Source organism: Mytilus californianus, unplaced genomic scaffold, assembly GCF_021869535.1.
Source record: "Mytilus californianus isolate M0D057914Y unplaced genomic scaffold, xbMytCali1.0.p SCAF_1, whole genome shotgun sequence".
NCBI classification, from domain to species: Eukaryota; Metazoa; Mollusca; class Bivalvia; order Mytilida; family Mytilidae; genus Mytilus; species Mytilus californianus.
Window position 1 is genome coordinate 115,768,923 of NW_026262581.1, and position 5,748 is coordinate 115,774,670.

Here is a 5,748-nt window from a genome sequence, read left to right on the forward strand (position 1 = left end):
TCAATTTCGAAAGGGTCCAAAAAGTCAGGTGTGAAACAGCTGAGTGACCCCCAAGGTAATAAATGGGGAAAATTGGGTTTTAAGGAATGAAACCTTCAACTACACACTGTGGAATTCTATTAAACACAATTTAAGCTGTACATAGTTTAATGATATAACACACAACTGACTAATTCATGAAAATAGAATGTGTAAGAGTTAACATGTAATCTTAGTGCTACCTAGATTTATATATATATATACATACATAATATACATAATAACTGTACAAATTTTAACTGTTACAAATTTGTTGCTGTGCGTTCTTAATAGAAGATTTCTCTGTCCTAACATATCGACAGTAACTATCAGAACTCCATCTACCTAATGTTTTAATTAAGTGATCTTCAATATTAGCTTTACCAGCACTGGTTGCTGCACCTATACGAAAAGAATGTCCATTATATAGGGCGGCTTGGTATCCACAGGCTTCTAATAAAATTTTTAAATTTGTAATAAAATATTTTCTTTCTAAAGCTGAAAGATTTTCATTAATGAACAATGGATCTGAAAGTGCACATTTTCCTTTAACTGATCTTAATTGTAAGTAGTTCTTTAAAGTTGTATAAGGGCATAGGATATTATTTAGCCTATGCAATTGTATATCAATGCCTTTCCTAAAAGGATCTGTTTTTGACTGCTTTAGGTGAAGAATTGCAAAATCTTCATAAAATGTAACATCAGAAACACATAAATTAGATTCTGAATCAAAGTTAGATGCATTATCTACAGTAAATTCACCACAACGTAAAAAACCATGAAATGCTACAATACAAACAGTTTCAAACATTAAGTCTATAAATTCTGAAAAAAAGCCTCTCTTCAGTTTAACACACATTTGCTTTAGTATGTCAGAAGTAATTGGAAATCTTGGCCTGACTGACTGTTTTTGTGAACGTTTAACCGACTTTAGAAATAAAGAGAGTCGAACCATTGATTTGTGGTCTCTGTCTGATGATTGAAAGGGTGAGGGAATATCGTCCATGAGGCACATGTATCTAATACCACAAATATACAGCTTAATAGTAGAATATTGTAACTTCAGAATTTGAAAAGAATGACCAACAAAATAAATTAAAAGTTCTTCAGAAATGGGAGGTAATTTGTTCCCATTCAGGTTGACCCCATTTAAAAGTAAAAATGTTTTGAAATGGTTATATCCTGTTTCATAAACAGCTCTTGTCCTCATAGCTACTGCATTAGACCATAGTGTGTTGACTGTGTTTGTTAAGACCACATTACTTCTGACACACTTGGGCATATATGAGGGTGCTGCTCTGCCTGTGGAGCCAGTTTTCGGAAGCGAGTCATCTGAAAACGAGACAAAGCATCAGAAATTTGGTTAATATGACCAGGTACATGTTTAGCACTAAAATGAAAATTAAACTTAGCTGCACACCATGTTAGTTGACGCATAAGTTTCATGATTTCTAAACATTTAGAGCGTCCCTTTCTGACAATAGCAACAGTAGCTTCATTATCACACCAAAATAATATCTTTTTACAGGGCCAGAGGTGGCTCCATAACAATGCTGCTACTACAATAGGGTATAGCTCAAGGAAAGCCATTGACAAATTGTCAGTTAAAGTAGGTAAATTAACAGGCCAATATGAAGAGAACCATTTGCCTTGAAAATATCCCCCAAAGCCTATTGTAGAAGCAGCATCTGTATATAATTCAAAGTCATAACTGGATGTAAAATAACAATCATGAAACATAGTGATGCCATTCCAGTTTGACAAAAATCTCAACCAAAATTCTAAATCTACCTTACATTCTTTAGTTAAATGTACAAATTCATTTAAATGTTTAACAGTAGTTGACAAATTAATTAGGTACGACAAAAAAGATCTGCCAGGTAAAATAACTCTTGTGGCAAAATTAAAATGTCCTAACAACTGTAATAACTGTCTCTTTGTACAAGATGATTTTGACAACAATTTGGAAATAAACTCGCATATTCTCTGTACTTTAATATTTGGAAGTCTTGCTTCCATTTTGTTTGAATCTAAAATAATACCTAAATGCTCTAGACAAGTAACTGGTCCTTCAGTCTTGTGTTTGGCTATTGGAATATTTAAACGTTTAAAAATGGTCATCATTATAGCCATGCTTCTTTCACCATCTTCACTTGGGTGATCAATAGTAAGAAAATCATCAAGTAGATGTAAAATGTTCTTAATCTTATAATTTTTCTCTGCAATATGGCAAATTGCCTGTGACACTGTGTCAAAAATTTTAGGACTAGACCGGCAGCCAAAAGTTAATCTTACATAATAATAATAAAAAGACTGCCATTTGAAACAAAATAAAGGCCACTGGGATGGCAAGTAAGGACAAATTTTGAACGCGTCGGATATGTCATATTTACATAGTGTACTGTTCCTTCCTAATTTTAGAATAATTCTTATAGCGTCATCAATTTTAACATAAGACATGGAACATTCTTCTTTATCAATCATATCATTAATACTTAGAAAACTGTCATTGTCATGTGGAGATGAAAGATCTAAAATCAAACGTTTCTTCCCAGAGTATTTTCCTTCAGCAACACCCAGTGGACTCACTCTATAATTTGCAGAAGGTACGGACTGAAAAGGTCCATGTACAAAGCCTTTTTGGCATTCAGTTTTAATTAACTCTGATACAACTAAAACCTGAGACCTTGCAGAAAAATTATTTTTACACTCTTTAGATTCTGAAATTTCCCCTTGAACTAAACAATCAAAACCTTGTCTCAGACCATTACATAGATATAATACAAAATTTTTATCAGGATGTGATGATAACTCTTCCTCTAATTTATCAACATTTACTGGTGTTGAAGCTTCATAAAAGAACTTTTCCTTGGATAGTCATCCTGAATTTGGTTTCTCCAATTTATTTCCCTTGGAGGACACTGAAGATGTTGAAGAATGAACAGGCACATTGCTATTGGATTTCCTACAGGTTGAGGCACCATGGCCTGTTGCACGACATTTTGTACACTTGTGGAGGAGATAACACACTTTCCTATAACAACCTTTAGGATTATTGAAATTATTGCACATTTCCAGACCTTCATGAAATACTCTTGAACGACCTTGCTTGTCTACGGATTGTAGGTTGCTAGATGAATATGATCTTGAAGAGGAATTTTCAACCTGGACTGATGATTGCAATGGGCAGTATTGTGTAGCATGATCAATTAAATTACAGATTTTACACACGTTTACTGAGGATCCCGCTGTTATCAAAGAAAGGATGTCACGATCACGAAGGCTCCAATCAACCTTAACATGCCTTTCCCTCAGAAGTGCTGCTGCCTTTGCTGTAAAAATTTTATGATAGTCATAAAATTTTGGGCCATAGAAATTATTAATGTTAATAATGTCAGCTTCATAGGCATCTAATTCATCCCGACGGTCTGGGTAAGCACCACACATAATTCTTTTGAATTTTCCAAAAGCTTGAATAAACTCTTGGATTGATAGATGCCTGTTTAATCTTGGGTCTGCTTTATTTGCTAAATTGACATGCACCCCGTCTGCAATTATGGAATGGTTTACAGGAGACTCAAAATTGGGAATAAGGAGAGCGCCTAAGTTTACATCCTTACCCTCAATAATGCTCCTTTGTAATGATGGAGACACAATATCCACATTTGAGAATGCATCAGATCGGACTCCAGCTGTAGGGCACAGAGTTGTGGACAAATATCCAAGAGATGGTGTTGTTGACAGTGGCAGTGTTGGGCGGTTCTGTACGGATCCGTGCACGGCTAGTGGTACGTCCTCCATATTTCTATTCTGGTACCACTGCGCTAGATCAAATTTCTTTGCAGGACCGCTTTCTGTACTTTTTTGGTTGGCGATAAGGCTGACTGTCTGTTGGAGACCTGACGCGCATTGTGCTACAGACTGCGACACTATACTGAAAGATTGGATAATGGCAGCCATGTTGTTGCCACCGACGCTGTCGAACTGCGCACTTCCGGTTGAATCGTTGACATCGCTCCGCGAACTACTTTCATCAGCTGTTGGATGACGCAATCCGTCGGTATCATTCGCGGTACTGTCTGAGGCACTCCCGGAGTGTTGTGCTATAGGATTCATATGGAACGCCACAGCTGTCTTATGTGGAACTCTGATATTACTTTATGTTGTTTTATTATTACTTGATGATATTTTGTCTTTACTTAATATGGTTTTGACATTACGTAATGATGTTTTGATATAACTCAATATGGAATAGTCATTACTTAATGATATTTCGATATTACACGATATGGTTTCGTATTGACTTGATATAGTTTTGTCATTACTCAATATGGTTTTGCCATTACTCGATGTGGTTTCACCATTATTTAATGTGGTTGTGTCATTAGTCAATGTGGTTTTAACATTATTTAATGTGGTTGTGTCATTAGTCAATGTGGTTTTAACATTACTTGATGTGAATGTGACTTAACGTTATGTAGTTGTTTCATTACATGATGTGGTTTTGTTATTTTGTAATGATGATTTGCCTATTCTTTATATGGTTTTAACATTACGTAATGATGTTTCAAAATTTGACGATTTTACACTACATGATGTGTTTGTTTCATTATTTGATGTGGTCCTGTCATTCTTTGATGTGGTTATCCCATTACTTGATGAGGTAAAATCACGTGACCGATTCGGAAAAACCTGTTCTATTTTTAGATAGATTTCAGGTTGTATGTGCCTGGGATGAGTGTTGCCATCCATCGAATTTGAGTTCGGGTTACTGTTTGAGTTAAACTTTGAGTTAGTCTTCGATTTCGAATTCAAGTCATTATTAGAATTAAAATTTTAGTTAGCATTGAGTTTCGAGTTGGACTTCGAGTTTGAGTCACATTTAAGGGTAGAGTTCTAGTTACAACATTAAATTTGAGTCACTTTTTGAGGTAGAGTTTGTGTAAGATTCGAATTTAAGTCTCATTTAGATTAATTCAGATTATGAGTTGAAATTCGAGCTATCTTATATGGGTTCGTAATTAAATTTTCTATCGCGGAACAAGGACTTTTGCTCGGGCTTCCGAAAAGAGTGCTCCGAGTTATGCGTACAAAAGATAAACAATGTTACAGTATACAAAACGCAACATAGAAGTTGAAATAAAGCTAGATGTGGTGTGATTGACAATGAGACAACTATCCACCAGAGTTTAAATGCAGTGGATGTAAGAAATCATATATAGGCAACCGTACAGCCTTCAACACACCGTTTAGTCAGCTACAAAAGGCCACCATGCACCATGTGAAAAAATTCAAACGAAAAAACAAAAGGTCTTATTTATAAATAAACAATCTACAAAAAAAAAATGACACACATTTATACAACGACAACAATTGAACTTCATGCTCCTGACTTGGGGCAGGTACATAAAGAAAGTGCACGTGGCGGAGTTTAACATGTATGTGAGCGCTAAATCCTAACCTTACATCGGACTGTTACAGTTGTGTAACAGCACAACACGAGAAAAAAATGTAAACTAGACAAAGTGATGCCCCCGCACTCAACTCATTTAACCGCTTATACCCCAAAAATGACAAAAACAAGTTCAATTGTCTCCCAAAAAGAGCAAAAGATAATAAAAATAAAAACCCTGACCACATGCACACCTACAATATATGTACAAACAGCCAGCAGAGTGAAAACTTCCTAGCATTCAAACTGTAGGAGGAGTTATCTGGAAACGCTCTATT